Below are 15,597 nucleotides of genomic sequence, written 5' to 3'. Positions count from 1 at the left end.
AGAGAGTTAACTAATTCTCAAACCTTTGTAAACAGTAAATTATGGAAAATGTCCTGTGGAAACAGTAGCATTTAGAGCGATTTGTTTATATTTGGCGGAGAAAAGGAACGGAAAGGAAATTGAGGTGCTTTGCATCGAGGTGTCAGTCTACACACCAACAACATGACACATATCTGAGACATCACACGTTAGGCCACACAAGTCAGAGGGGGGAGGTAGAGGAGGGATAAAGAGTATGTTGGAGGGAAACACTAACTAGATATTATCCAGCTCAAACTCAAACAGGCTACTGAAAACTTAAGCAATTTAACTTTTACCCCCCCCCAAAAAACGAGCAGCAGCACTCATATTATAGGTTTTAACGAGATTAACATACACAGCTAGCTGACAACATGCAACTATCTGTCTTTACAAGACAAGAAAAACTATCCTTTTCCCCTGTTTTTGTGTGTACTTTTTTAAATACATTTCTAAAGCACTTCTCTACATCAGACATAATAAAAGAAATATTAACTACAGATTTTGATGCCCTTTCTTGTTTCTACTTCCAACCGGTAGAAGCTTGTGATGCTCATTACCCAGGAATACGAGCTTACGACCATGCTACATATGTAAGCCACTAAATACAACCGTCAGCAAAAAGACTTAGGTGTAAACATTAACAATCACACGCACCCTTCCCAAAAGTTAGGCTTACCAAGTGAGCGTATCCAGGCCAAAGTTGGTGATCGTGGATGAAGGACTATCTCCATTTAAAAAGCTGTCTGTTTGTCCCTATCCTGACCATCACAACATGTCCATCTGACTGGGACAGAGGGAGACATTTGGAAAAACCAGGAGGAAGGGGATGGGTCATGAAAGGGGCTGTTTTTGTTTGAGTGCTTCTTCACAGCTGCTAATGAGCCATAGTAGGATGGGCTGTGTGTGTGTGTGTTGGGGGAGGACAGAAGGCCTCTGAGGTGGTAGTACCGGGTGGGGTGCCTATGGCTGCAAATTGGTCGTTGGAGAAAGTGTGAGACAGTGTGTAACTGCTTTGATATACAGATAACGTCTGATGGGCTTCACACTGACCATCTTAAAAGTCTTTCTGGGATCAGTAAAACTTTGCTTGTTTGTGACCATAATACTACTGTGTGACTAATGAGTAAAGCAGAAAAAAATGTTTTATGGATTTATTAAGAAGAAAAGTCCTGCTTCTGCTGGAGACTAATGGTACCTTAATGTCCATCTCCATAGCTTGTTGAGGAATGTGCAGCTGTTAAGAGCTTCTTAAAGGCATACTCATCCCCATGTGGCCATTTGTATATTAATTACTCACCTCCTGTAATGCAGAGTTTGTGAATTTTGTTTTTGAACTAAAGTAAAAGGAGGCCACATTTAACAATAGCTTAACCATATTGAAACATACGTTTCCAAATTCTCACATAGCTCCTGCAGTTTAATCCAAGTTTCATCCATCCAGTCGTATGCTCAGTACTTCCCAATCAGACAGCTCTTTCGGATGTGGAACTGAATTCATTAATGCTCTCTTCAATGCCAGACTCCATTGACAAAAGCAGTTATTTTACAATGCTGAACATAGGAACTGCTGGTCTACTGCTGGCTCGACCAGTTATTTTGTGTTATCTATGTGATTTTTGTGATTGTAGGCCAGCAGCTACAGTCTTTAGTGAGGTAAAATTAGATTTTTTGTAGATGGAGTCTTGCCGTGACTAGACCATAGATACGTTTCTCTTTCAGTTCTGTTTAAAATACTAAGGTTTTAAACAAAAAAAAATATGTGTTACAGAGGTACTGAGCATGTACCTGGATAAATGAGACCTGGATTATAGTGCACGATTGTGTAAGAGTTTGGAAACAGATGTTTTAATATAGTTTTGCTGATGTTAAATGTGAATCCCTGTGACCTCAATTCATCAAGAACTTTCTCAGATTTTGGATTCTTTGTTCACCAGAAGAATGACAGAAAAACCTTTTCTCCAGGAATCCCACATAACACTATGTTAGTAATTGTTATACAAATGGTCATTTGGGGGTGAAGTATTCCTTTTAGCACAGAGAGGGGTCTTTGTGTTTATTCATATTCCTCTCAGTCTTGTTACCAAACACTTTTTTTCTCCTTGTTCATCCACTTCCTCTCCCAAATATTGCTGCTACTTTCAAACACACACCTTTGCATGCTCACCCATGTAACAGTAAAGATGACACACATACTGCAGACAATACAAGTAAGAGGAAAACATGTACATAACAGTATGTTCTGTGGCTGCAGTCTCACTACATTTAATTTCTTATGTGGTACTCAAGTGATGTAAATAAACAGCTATTTACATCACAGGACTTATTTGCAACCAAATGTGACAAATGGAGAGTTAAGACATCCACAACACACGTCTGAAGGCGTAAAGCCCTCCCCCCAAAAACCCCACATTACCCACAATTTGTTACATGTCAACATTACATGACGGTTTGTGATGGTTGCAAACAGCAAAGTAGAGTGTATATGTAAATTGGGCATCGTTGTCATTGTAAACCCGTGTTGTTACACATGCAGTCTAACAGGGTGCCTGCACTGGTCAGAATAATCAATGAAACACATCACGCGGCAAAACTCCTCTGACCACAAGTACAGACTGGACAGTGGCATGAAACACACAAACACACACACCACAAAACCCACTCACACACAGTTTAATGAAATTGGAATTAAAAATGTGAAGGTCGAATAATCTGACGAGCAGTTGGTTTTGGATCTCAGAGCGCCGGACCCCACAACACACCTACAAGCAAGGCAGTGACGCCCCAGCTTTGTGTGGATGAGAGTCCATCCTTAAATTAGCTCGCTTCTATAAATAAGGGTTTTACATAATCCATTCCCTATGAAACCCGTTTCTATAATTTCTTGCTACAGGTAGCCCTCCCCCACCCCGCTCTCTGACGATGAGGTTTGAATAGACCTCAGCAAGGCTATAGGCACACCAAGGACATGGGGACTATGGACACAAAGCCTGTATTGTCCCTCTGCATCAGTCTCCACATCAGGCTTTTCAGTGCCACAATACGCCCTAGCCCCTCAACACACACACAGAGTTTCACACACACTGGACTGTGGCGCGAAAGTCTTTCAGAAGTCTACTAATCCCTCTGTCCATTGACATCCCCGCACTCCCGACGTAGCCTGAGAGCAAACAGGAGAACACTCTGACAGACACAAGCAGGCTGCAAAGAGCATCGCGGCTAAACATGCAGAGGTTGCTGCACACAAGAATCCCTAGAATTTGTGTTTACATGCACACACACACACAAAAGTTATTATCTGTTTTGATCTATAATCTGTGTTAATCCTGAACTGGGTCCCACGTCACACTGCAGCCAATATAGTATTGGTGTTATGCATATGACAACTACTGTAAGGGTCGTCGCAGGGCTGGTTCAGGTGAATACTATAGATGAAACTTACAGAGAAGTCATTCAAAGGAAAATATCTCTTTATAGGGGCTATTTATAATGTGAATACCATATATTCTAGTTAAATGACATGCCTTATTGGATTTTTTTAACCTTAAACCCAAATTAATGTGCATTCTACTCTCTCCCCTTTCAGTGTCTAAAAAGTTTACAGATGAGGATATGAGCACTGCTCAGTATGGAGCTCACTACCCTCTGGACTACAGCGGAGCACCAAGGTGCAGGCATGTGCAAGATGGCAAGATAAGTGCAAAAACGCTGAGGTAATGATTAACAACATCACCTCAGCCTTGACTGTAAAACATACTATAAATACACCTGAGATTAGAATCGGCTCGCCCTGCATTGACCACATCTTTGTTAAACATCCTCACGTGCGTAATACACAGCCATTTATAAAATAATAGCCTCGGAGCGTAAACTAATCCTCCTAAGCATAATCTCCAGCACATAAATGGCACACAGACCTGGTTTCTTTTGACATCTAGATCAGATTCTGCAAAACACTTAGAACTAAATAAACATTAAAAACTTCTAAATTGTTCCAAGACAAAGGAAAAAGAGCCATTTTTTCCTAATAGAGTAGCTGTGATTCGAAATGCTTCCAGCTGCCACCTTTTATAAACGCTGTCGGGTCATTTAGTGCTAATAGTTGTCGGCTCTGTGAAGTCTTGGCCCAATGGTTACCTGGAAACAGGGTGCAACAGAGGGTTGTCTCTGGGCTCAGCGGAGGCAGCGGTGAAGTAACATGCCCACTAGTTTGTAATAAAATGATATATACAAAGCATTGAAGCTGGTGTGCGTCCACTTCCGATATAGAAAAGCAAATTAAAGATATTAAAAATGTCTGTTAAAGCAAATCAGACACTCGTTAATACATTTCTGTCAAAATGATGCAAAATTGTACAAAGTCTAATCAGTGGCTCACTCCTTTGTTCTAGTTTTCATGTATAAAGTCTAAAACTTCTCATATTATACATTAATGATTTGATTTAGAGCAGAAGTAAACATATCTTACCCTTCCTTTTGAAGTATTTAATAACAGATTTTAACGAGGTCCCGATAAACACCATTATTCCGGTTGAGTGTATCTCTCTCTTGGAAAAAAAAAAGTCCTTGTATGGCACAAAAAATCCAGGGAATAAGAGAGAGAAGACAGGATGAAGGAGCGCTGGTGTCGGCTCACATTCTCACTCCACAGCGGCTCGGCTGAGAGTGTGTGTGAGTGTCTACTATGCCGACAATGAGTGTCTCCCCCATCTCTCTCTCTCTCTCTCTCTCTCTCCGTCTCTCTCTCTAGACACACACTCGGTCCACCACTCCCCCCATCATCACCACCACCACCACCACTCCCCCCTCAGGCAGTCCAGTCCTCGGAGACACACACAAACACACACACAGCGGGAGGGGTGTAGGACCGGCCCCTCTGTTCCTCTGTGCTTTGGTTACCAAGGAGTTCTGGCTGCCTCTCCCTTTATTTCTCATCATCAGTCGTTCTCTCTCGCTCTGTCTTTCTCTCTGTGTGCTCTCTTTCTTCTTTACTCTGCGGGACTCAGGATATAGCTGAAAGTTAAACATGCTTTATTAGAACCAACTTGCACGCTCATACTATTTTGCTGCGGATGTCAATTCTAGTTTCAGTGTTTTTTCCCCCCCTTACTTTCTACTCTGCTCTACTCTCGCAAAAGTAATCCGTGTATTGCCAATTTCACCGCTACGACAGACTAATCTAGGGAATTTTCCTGCATCTAATTAAACTGTGAGCCACCTCTACTGGAGAACTTTGCACATGCTTGAAAAGAGAGAGGTTTCCGTGAGGTATTCTCAGGAGGATGCAGCTCCCACCTGCATGCAAAGTGTAATGCAAACAGGAAGCACACTAAAGCTCTGACATTAATCCAGTTTGATCTCATTTTGTACTCATTTATGGTTTATAAAACAACATTACAGCATTTTTTAAAATGACTAAACAGATTGCATCCCAGTTTTCCACTATCTGATTTGACTAAAACCAGAATTTCTTTATATAAATCAAATATTCCATCTCTTTGGATGTTTTTCAATCCAGCCCTCTCCCTCTGTCTGATCATTCCCAGCCTGCTGTGTGCGCACATGGCCGCTGAATCTGTGCCACATGAATATAGATCACATACAATCCTCCCATTGTCCAATCCGCTCACAATCTATCACACACACACACACACACACGCTCCGGCACCCACCCATTCAAATACGTGCAAACACGGACCTACGCGCGCGCGCACACACACACACACACACACACACACACACACACACACACACACACACACACACACACACACACACACACACACACACACACACACACACACAGACATCCATGAGGGCAGGGCTGCCCCTCCTTCTGCGACCGTATTTCTTTTCAGCCAAAATGGTTGGGGGGGGGGGCTGCAACAAGAGCTTGAATGGGACTGCAAATGATCCTTGAATTTGTGGTAGAAAGGTTTCCCCTCGTTTCCCTCCGCCTCCTCCCCCTTCGACCTTGCTCATCTGAACCTTTCAGCCCGCTGAACACTGAAGTGCTGTGGACAGCAGTTTGCATCGTGTGTGTATATTTAATGTTTAGTAACATTCAGCGTTTCTGCATTGTCTGCACGCTGCTAAGTGTCTATCCACAGTACTTACAGTCACAAGTAGTCGCTCTTGTCGTTGAGTTATGAAGCTCTGAATGTGGGTAATATGTCTCGGTAAATGTCCTATTCTTCTGGAAAGTTCAACTTGTGTTTGACCTTTTTCAGAAAATACTGCTGTAAAAGGTTATTAATTCATCATCAGCATCCACACAGACAAATATTTTCAGTGTGTAAATATGTCTTCTAATGAGAGTTGTCAATTTGGGAGTTTGTAAAAAGTGGCTCCAGAGACAAAGCAGGTACCAATGAAGTGTTGTAAGTTTATTTGAGTCTCTTTTTTTAAGGCCAACTTATTAAAAGCTACATTACACCCTACAATCTATATTAATGTTCAAGTCTGTCTCAGGCCATTCGATTAGAAAGACAGCACCTACACAAGGACTATGAAATGACGTGTATGTAGACCTGACTACAATGTTCTGACATGACATGTTGCAACTGATAAGACTCAATCAGGAAATACTCGTGGGTGTCTGCATCACTGTTTCCAAAAGTCTCTGTTTCCACCCATTCAGACTGAAATAAAACCCCAGAGTTTCCAAAATAAAATGGGGTCAGCAGCAATTTAAAACGTCTGTTTTAGGAGTTACAAAATGCCAGAGTAATGTGGACCCTAGGTGTAAACACAGTTATGTGTTTTAAATCAAAAAGATTTTAATGTGGCATAGCCTAAAATGTATGGTTGAGAAGGTGACAAGTAGCCACCAAAACCTCCTATAAAGTTACAATAATCCTACAATAACAGCCACACATAAACTATATGCAACTGCAATTCTGCTGTGATTATAGAAACCAGTGTTGATGTTTCATACCAAAGATGAGCGGTGTCAGGTGGACTTAAAACACATGCTGAATGAATTCATCAGTTTGTGTATCAGCATAAAACGAATACATGTAGGTAAACATGCCAAACATTTACCAATTCCTGGTTCTCAAATGTAAAGATTTTTTGCTTTTCACTGTAGTTTATCATTAGCAATTTAGTATCTTTGGGTTTTGGACCATTGTCAGACAAAACAGGCAATAAAAAGGCTTTGAAATATTATCATTAATTTTTATTCTATAGATTAAACAGTCTGACAAATAAAACAAAAAAAGAACATTTTAAAGAGATTAACCAAACATTCAAAAAATCCTCAATTTCAGCCCTACTTTTAACCCAAATTGGAAGCAATATGAATGAACCCATTCTTATTGACAATAAACGCGGGTTTTCTCAGTCCATCTGAAAGGGTTTAGGTAAAGTCTTTCTCCATGTGTCAAACTTTTTTCCTCTAAGTCTTTGTGAGTCCTCATGTTCTGTCAGTAGCCTCCGCTTGGCTTGTGTCTCGTACTGTTTGGCACGCGTACAGTATTATGATCATTTATGCAGTCGTGAGCCCAGGCGGCATCACTCATTAAAGAGCCTATTGTTCTCAGGACTGTGTCACCCCACACACACACACACACACACACACACACACACACACACACACACACTGTGTTACAGACAGGTCAACAACTCTATCCGCTGAAGGAGGGCTTCAAATCTAGGCCACCTCTAGGATTAGGGCTATCCATCCATTCAGCCATACGTCCATACATCCTTCCGCTCCCTCCCAGTGATAAATAGAAGCCCCCCCTCACACCCCCCTCCAAACAATATCAATGTTTCATCTGTTCATACTCTAAGAAGCATATGAAGGAAGCGTGACAGACTCTGTGGATGAAGCTTGGACAGCAGAGGGAGAGCTTATTTAGGACGACAAACATCATCATCTGGGATTAACATGAACATGATTTAAAAGCAATTCTGCTCATATTAGCCCCTGGTTATGAAATTAATAAATCTTGATTACCTAAGATGAGGCAATATTAGCTTTTTCTTTCTTCTTTGCTACCTTGTTGTATTAGGAAACACTCTGGAACTGTAATCAATCATTCTTTTAATTCTTTTCGATTCATCTCTGAATGTTTTTTTTCCCAGATTAATCAATTATTATAGAAATTATAAGTCTATAAAATGTTCCCATGGTTCCAAGGGGGGCATATTCAAATGTCTAACTAACTAAAGAAACCAAAAATATTGAGTTTATTATCATAATGAGAACTTTTTTACTTTTAAAATCACTGAAATTATGAACTAATCAGATGTATCAACTAATCTAAAACATTCATTGAAAATCACAACATTAGCTACATGCAAATTTATTCATTATTGCAAAATGCAAAACACTTTCTTGAGATAATTACAGCTGTTTTTCTGCCCATTTAACTATTTGAATTGCTGATAAAGCTAATTGTCAGCATTGAAACACACAATCTCAACACATCTTCATTAGTGTTAGGCCCTGTGGCAAGACACTGAGTATCTCGTCTTGTTAAACAACCAGCAGTGTGTTCACGTACAAAATGTTGGTGACCCTCAGAGGAAAGTAGAGAGAAATCAGGGTTGATTAACAAATCTTGTTGCACTAGATGTGATTAAGACTTAAGGGTGAACGTGGCAGAGTGATAATAAAGAGGAGAGATTGATGAGGGGGCTCCTGCTCTGCTTCCTTGTCTTCACACCTTGTTTGGATCTCCCCATCAACCTGGCAGAGGCAACTACAGCTACACAAACTCTCTCACATACACACCCTAGTTTTTTTTTTTTTTTTTTTAAAAAAAAGCCCTGATTGCCGAATTTAATTCCCTCTGGCCCAACTCTAACATTCGATCAATCCCCAAAACACACACACCTCCCTCTCTTGTTCAGTAATGAAGTCTATCAAGCATCCGTTCAAATTCCCAAAGTGCATGAACCTGGCATCTATAAACACACACGCACATGCACACACACACGCACACGCACGCACACACACACACACACACACACACACACACACACACACGCACGCACACACACACACACACACACACACACACACACACACAGAGCTTCATCTGACAGGTCTCAGCTTTTATTTTTCTAATTGGACTTAAGAAGGGAGAGCTAAGCTGCGCCCCCCTCCAAAACCCTCAACTCTACCTGATCCGCCTAATGTCAAATCTCTCTTCTCCCTCCATCCACTTCTCTTTCCTTCTCTTCTTCTCTCTTTCTTTCAGACATGAGTGCTTTCATGACTGCTAATGTAATCTAGCCTGTATTGATTGTATTCCCCCCTCCCTCTTTCTTTGCTTCGTTCTCTTGTTAAGGCTCTGACCTTGCACACCTTCCAATTAGTCAGAAGAAAACCTGCGAAGGTGAGATAAGCAGGAAAACATGAGGCGCCGACAACGGGGCCAAGTAATTGTCGCACACGTGAATGCACGCCAACACTTTGTATCTGTATGCATGCAGCATCATTGAACGCACAATTTTGCAGAGCTGTTTCACTGGAACTAAACATGAATGGATTTAAACAGAGGCACGTTGTCACTGGAAGGTCATTAGTTAAAATTCATTAAGTTAAGTAAGCCAAAAGCTCTCATTTTTTTCTTAAATAATCAAGGATGAGAATCCCTTTAACGAGACAGCTGAGAGAATCTGTGCAGCATCAGCATTTTAATCCCAATACATTTTTAGTTATAACTATACAAATGTACAAAGAACCATCTCAAACCAAAAACATGTTGTGAGATCGCATGTTTACACTAACAGCCAAAAATCTCTCACACATTTGGTTTAAAGCAATGTGAAAAAGAAAAAGAAACCAGTTCTATAAATGTGCAAACCTATTAGCAACAAATGGTTATTTGGACTTGGATGCTCAAACAGGAAATGTACCAAAAACCCTTAAAAAATTGATAAATAAAAACCCTACAACGTAAATCCCTTTCATCTCAGCCCATCTCTCTTTTCTGTGAATGAGAATCTATAATTTATAACATGTAGAGCAACATATTGACTCTCTAATCCCCTCCCCCTTTCTTTCATTCCTACATCTCTGTGAATGAAAGCGTAGCACCAGGGGTCAGTGGGAACCCGATCGCTTCGGTCTCTTTGAGATATAGAGCAAGGCATGAATTATCTATCAGCAAAGAGGGCAGGGGAGTGCGGGAGGTAGTGTGGTGTGATGAAGCTTTAGGGGTTAATGATCATATGTTGGATTTTACTTTACAAACTGTTTCACTTTCCTACATGGCATCAATAGTCTTAATAAGAAATTACATTTCTGGCATTGGTTCACATGCTTGAGTTGTGAAATTAAACTGCATAAACAAATCCTTACAGAGCTACTACAAGAAAAAGCAGTAGTAGTATGATTAAGTAGTGTTTTGATGTTGGTGATGAAACCCCTTAAGGCAAGTCAGGAAAAGGTAAACACGGATAGGCAGGAAACAACTCTCTACAACGCTCATAAAAATGCAGTAAACCAAAGTTAAACTTCAAACTCACTCCTGAATAAACACAACTCTTGCTTGAACACACACACACACACACACACACACACACACACACACACACACACACACACACACACAGAAACCAGCGTGACAGAGCGGCTGGGCTGAATAAACAAGCTATGATCACTGGTTTCACTGTTTTTCTGGCAAGAATGATTTGAGCATGGGGTAAAGTTCCCACGCATCAGCCCAGCATCAAAAACACACATTTTTCCTCTTACCTGTAGTGCTATTTATCAATCTAGATTGTTTTGGTGTGAGTTGCCAGGTAGTAGAGATATCTGCCATAGATATGTCTGTCTTCTTTCTAATATAATGGAACCAAATGGCACTTGAATTGTGGTGCTCAAAACACCAAAAAAAAACAAAAAAACCCAACTCAACAGCAGTTTCTTTCTAAAATTCATGTCCTGGTTACTCAAAATAATCCACAGACCTTGTTGTGAGCAGTTTTATGCAGGAAGTATTTTTTTTCTACCAAATTATGACAACTATGTATGGTACTTAACCATAGATGCACGCTGCTCAGTGATACAGTTGGTGGGTGTAGTTTGGTATAAAGAAAATAGTTCTGACATGAAACTGCTCACAACAAGGTCTATGGATTATCTTGAGTAACTGGGTCATGGTTTCCGAATACAGATTTAGTTTTTCAAATGTACTTTTTTGGCACTTTCAGCAACACAAGCCAAGTGCCATCTAGTCTCAGTATTTTGGAGAGGAGGCAGACATCTCTACGGCTAATATCTCCAACACTTAGCAACTCACTACAAAACAAACTACATTGATAAATTAACTGGTAAAAGAAAAAAAAACACATTTTTTTTTGAGGGTGAACTGTCCCTTTAAGTTCAATGAGCTCCAGGACTTGGTGAATGACCTTTTTCTGACACCAAACTCTCGCTGTCTCCCTCTCAGCTCCTCTATCGGTCTCCCTCTCTTTCTTTCCTCCATTGCACTTCTGTCTGTTCAGCAGACAGGGGTTACTGGGTAACGCCAATCTTCCCTCCTCCCCCCACCCATATTCTGGTGTTTCCGTCTGACCTACTCCATTGAAGCAGCTGGGATTCCATCACAACACACACACACACACACACACACACACACACACACACACACACACACACACACACACACACACACACACACACACACACTATACATTCATACAAACAACCTTGCCGTCCTATAACTGCCCTCATTGACTGAGTGCACATACACATTAAGACAGAAAAACAGACACAAACAGCTCACACAATAAAAAGCAGACAGCAGAACCCTCTATGTTCACCATCATAGAGTCAATGCTTGATCTGCGGTGTATTTGCATGATAACATGCAAATCATGACGGGGGTTAAAAGAGATCAGATTGAAGGGGTCTTCAAGGCTCACTTAAAGCTCCTGAAGTGGCTGCAAACATGTCATTTAAGTGAAAAAGTTTGGTGTATGCTGCTGTGATTTAGCATAACACAATTATTTATCTGCCACATGAGTAAACAGAAGAGTGTGTGATTTCACTCCAGTTTATATTTTAAACTAAAGTTTTACTTTACTTGTAAACTGGAGAGATCTGATGTACATTCAATTCTGCAATGAAAACCGCTGCATTTTGTGAGTTTGTCTGTGTGCATTCTTCTGACTGAAAGGGAGTGGGGCCTCCCTCTATAGGCTGCTCCTCCTTTGTGATCCATGAGAAAACCCTCCAAGTCTGGGTGACACCCTGCAAGCTACGCCCTGAGCATGCACACAAACCATCACTAACAAAATCAGACTCTGTTCTTTGTGTGCATTTTCTGTTTCACAAGCATATGTATGTGCATATCCTCGCCTTGATGTGGGGACACACTTATGTTTTCTGTTCAAACACCATGTAGCTGTTTTCACACAGCTCTGTGTGTGAATGTGCATGAAATATCATTGAAAAGAGCTGCACAATACTAATGAAAGGGGGAAATGGAGATGGTATCAAAAGCAAAACTTTGCACAAAGAGTTGTTTTTTTTTAAAAAGGAAGAGGCATACACAAAATGTTCAAAGACTGTTTGATGTGCTGGAAGCAGAGCTACTTTGCTGAGTAGCGATGTGAGGCACGATAGAAAAGGCAGCGTTTAGAGGGACAAAAGAAACCAGAGAGAGGAGATAAAGACAGCTGGGACGGAAAAGTCACGGGTGAAGGGCAGGGAAAAAAGCGAGAAGAGAGACAGATGAAGTGTGAATGCAAGACATCCATAGGTAGAGACTCACTAGAAACAGTTATTATGAGCACAAACATGCATAAAAGCCCAGCAGGCTTGGCGGTCATGCCTAATTTTCACTCCCCTGGCGTCTGACCCTCCCAACCCTCTTTGAAATTTAAGCCAGGATAAAAGAGAAAGAGAGAGAGAGAACAGCAACTGGAAAGACAAGTCTGCATTAGAGTCTAGTCTGTGCTAGAAAACATTGTTTACATGGCAATCTTTGTGCCTCAGCATGGTGGCAAAACAAGAAAAGCCTAAAAACAAAGACCAGGTCAACAAACAGTAATAACAACTGGAAGAAGACAAACTGACAGGGAGGCGTGCAACCGTTAAATAAGTCCTTCCTATACATTCATTTAACAGGCAAACTTTTACAGCCCGATGTTAGCCGTGCACAATAAAAGGCGGGTCAGTCTTTAAATGCACACGCCTGTTGAGCAGGGCATTAAAACGCTGTTCTTTTACGAGCAAGCTGATTTGTACGCCTGAGCTTTTGGTGCCTTCAGAGAGGGTGGCAGTTTTGTTGCTAACTTGAGGTGTTTTATGTCCCCGTCAGGATGGATTTGCAGCTAACCGTCCGTTTCCCCTGGGCAACACAGTTTTAAATCTAAAGAGATCCAACCCCGCTGACCTGTCACCCACAGTGACGTTGGCAGGACAATATGCTGGAACTAAAACAGGAACGTTTGTAAATTGGAGGGACAGCGTTCAGTGCATGTTTTCCTTGTGTTTGGATGGGCTCAAGAATTTTGGATCAAGTTTTAAGCAACTAAAAAAAACAACTGTTGGATGGATGGCCATGAAGTTTGGTACAGATATCCATGGTGCCCAGAGGATACACCCGAGTGACTATGATGTTCCCCTGACAATGCAAAAACGAATTACTCACCAATCAGCCTTAGCTGTACTTTGTATTTGGCGATTAACTACATATTAGCATGCTTAAACACTTAAAGGCATATTTGGGGATTTTTTTAGTGGAGCTGTGGAGCGCTCCCAGTTTGCAGAAACAGATGGGGCACACACCCCACAACACATCATTACCCTGTTGTATAGAAGGGTTGCTATCAAAACGTATTTTAGCCACTTTAAAGAACGCCTACCCAAAAAATATTCTGTCTAAGTGGTGGCTGTATAGAGTTTTTTGAACGTCATATTTCATTCCAGGCACTTTGTGACCCAAAAAGCTGACTGGCGGTGGAGGAGAAATGTAGTGCCAAAGGAAAAGACTGTGTGATGGTGAGGTAAAGCGATGAAAATACTCTAAATTTAGCATCCACTACGACGGATTTTTTTTGGATAGGCCATTTTAAAAGTGGCTAAAATACCTTTTTATATCAACCCCTGTGTGGTGCGCAACCTGTCTGTTTCTGCAAACTGGGAGCGTACCGACCACCAGCTACTGTCTGTAATACATTGACTTTACATAAGTACCTCATACAGCCACTTCACTCAAGAAATCCTTAACTATCTCCTTACGTAAGATGGTAAAGAAAACCAGCTGTAAATCACCATATTAGCATTGTATTTATTTTTAAACTTGCAACAATGTCAAATAAAAAATATGGATTTCACAGCATAGCAGCGAGTAAGTCATTTAGTGTTGACTTCGGTTTAAGCATCACAAAAATATCAATTTCTGTCAGTTCAGCAGCATTCAATCTTTCAATAAAGCAATTTCTACACAAAATTCTGCCTATGCAACACATGTCTTACATGCTGTCATAAAATAATTTCCCAGTGGGAAGCTCCATTGAGCCACTGGTAGTGTAACATAAAGACAGACCCCTGGCAGCGCCCAGACTACATTAAGAGCCATTACCATCCAGTCACACTGTCTCCACTCATATTGACTCCTGGCCTTTCTCACTCTCCAGTGGACCCTCCGAAGACCCGCCACATCAATAACCACAAGGCCTGAGTGTGTTGGTGTGTCACTACAGCAGGCTGACATCATTCTGCATGCATCTGTATGTATGGGTGTTTTTGTGCATGTGCGAATGTGTGCCTGCAGCTATTTGTACAATCTTCTGCATTTAGACAACAGACTTAGTAACACATTACAATCTGGACTTTAGAGGAGGTATAGATTACAATACTGCTTCCCTGTATCCTTTATCCATCTGAAGTCTGCTGTTAACACACATGGTCTTGCACATATAGGTTATAGGACAATACATGTGCCTATAGTCGATATGCATACAAGCATGTAACCACACGCGACTTAATATGCACATGCACGTACACACAGCTACGCAGGGATGCCTGCAAACACATTATGTCGGCTGCCACGCTAGTTTCCTGACCTACATTTCAACACCAGAGCTGTCTGCGCTTTACTCCTGAGGGCCCATGTGTGTGTATATATCATTAATCCAATTTTATAATTAACTTTACATACAAAATGCCATAAATCTGAGACAAACACTTTGGAGTGCCTGTACAGAACCAGACTTGCATAAAACACACATGAACTCCACAACTGGCTTAATTAAAAGTGTGATGTGAATAATGTCCAAGGTGGATAGTGACAGGAGTCAATAGGTAGCAGCTGGAATATTACTGGATTTGCTTCAACAATATGATTCATTAGAATCAATACTTCACTGCACATTTTACTCTGAAGGCATTTTTGCTGACAATCCAATCAAGACAATTTCCAAATTATCTGCAAAACATCTGCACGGGTGACACAAACGGAAAGTAGAGGTGATAAATATTCCTTATTTTAGTCTTGCTTTACACATGAGCTTAGTTATACAGCAGTGTGTCTCTGCTGCCGTTACCATGACCCTTGGCTCATGCTGCTGACGAGGGTCTTGTCTGATTTAGACACAGAGGCACAGAGA

At 41.1% G+C, this 15,597-nt stretch overlaps 1 protein-coding gene across 1 annotated transcript in view; it reads right to left on the bottom strand.

Annotated features, from left to right (window-relative positions):
- Nucleotides 1-15,597, bottom strand: part of LOC121955216 (NHS-like protein 1) — a 133,432-nt gene that overhangs the window by 24,499 nt on the left and 93,336 nt on the right.

This window comes from Plectropomus leopardus, chromosome 16 (assembly GCF_026936395.1).
Source record: "Plectropomus leopardus strain MGB_pleo_1.0 chromosome 16, ASM2693639v1, whole genome shotgun sequence".
In the NCBI taxonomy this organism is placed as follows: Eukaryota; Metazoa; Chordata; class Actinopteri; order Perciformes; family Serranidae; genus Plectropomus; species Plectropomus leopardus.
The sequence above is the reverse complement of the archived record's forward strand: the minus strand, read 5'-3'. Positions and strand labels throughout refer to the sequence as shown.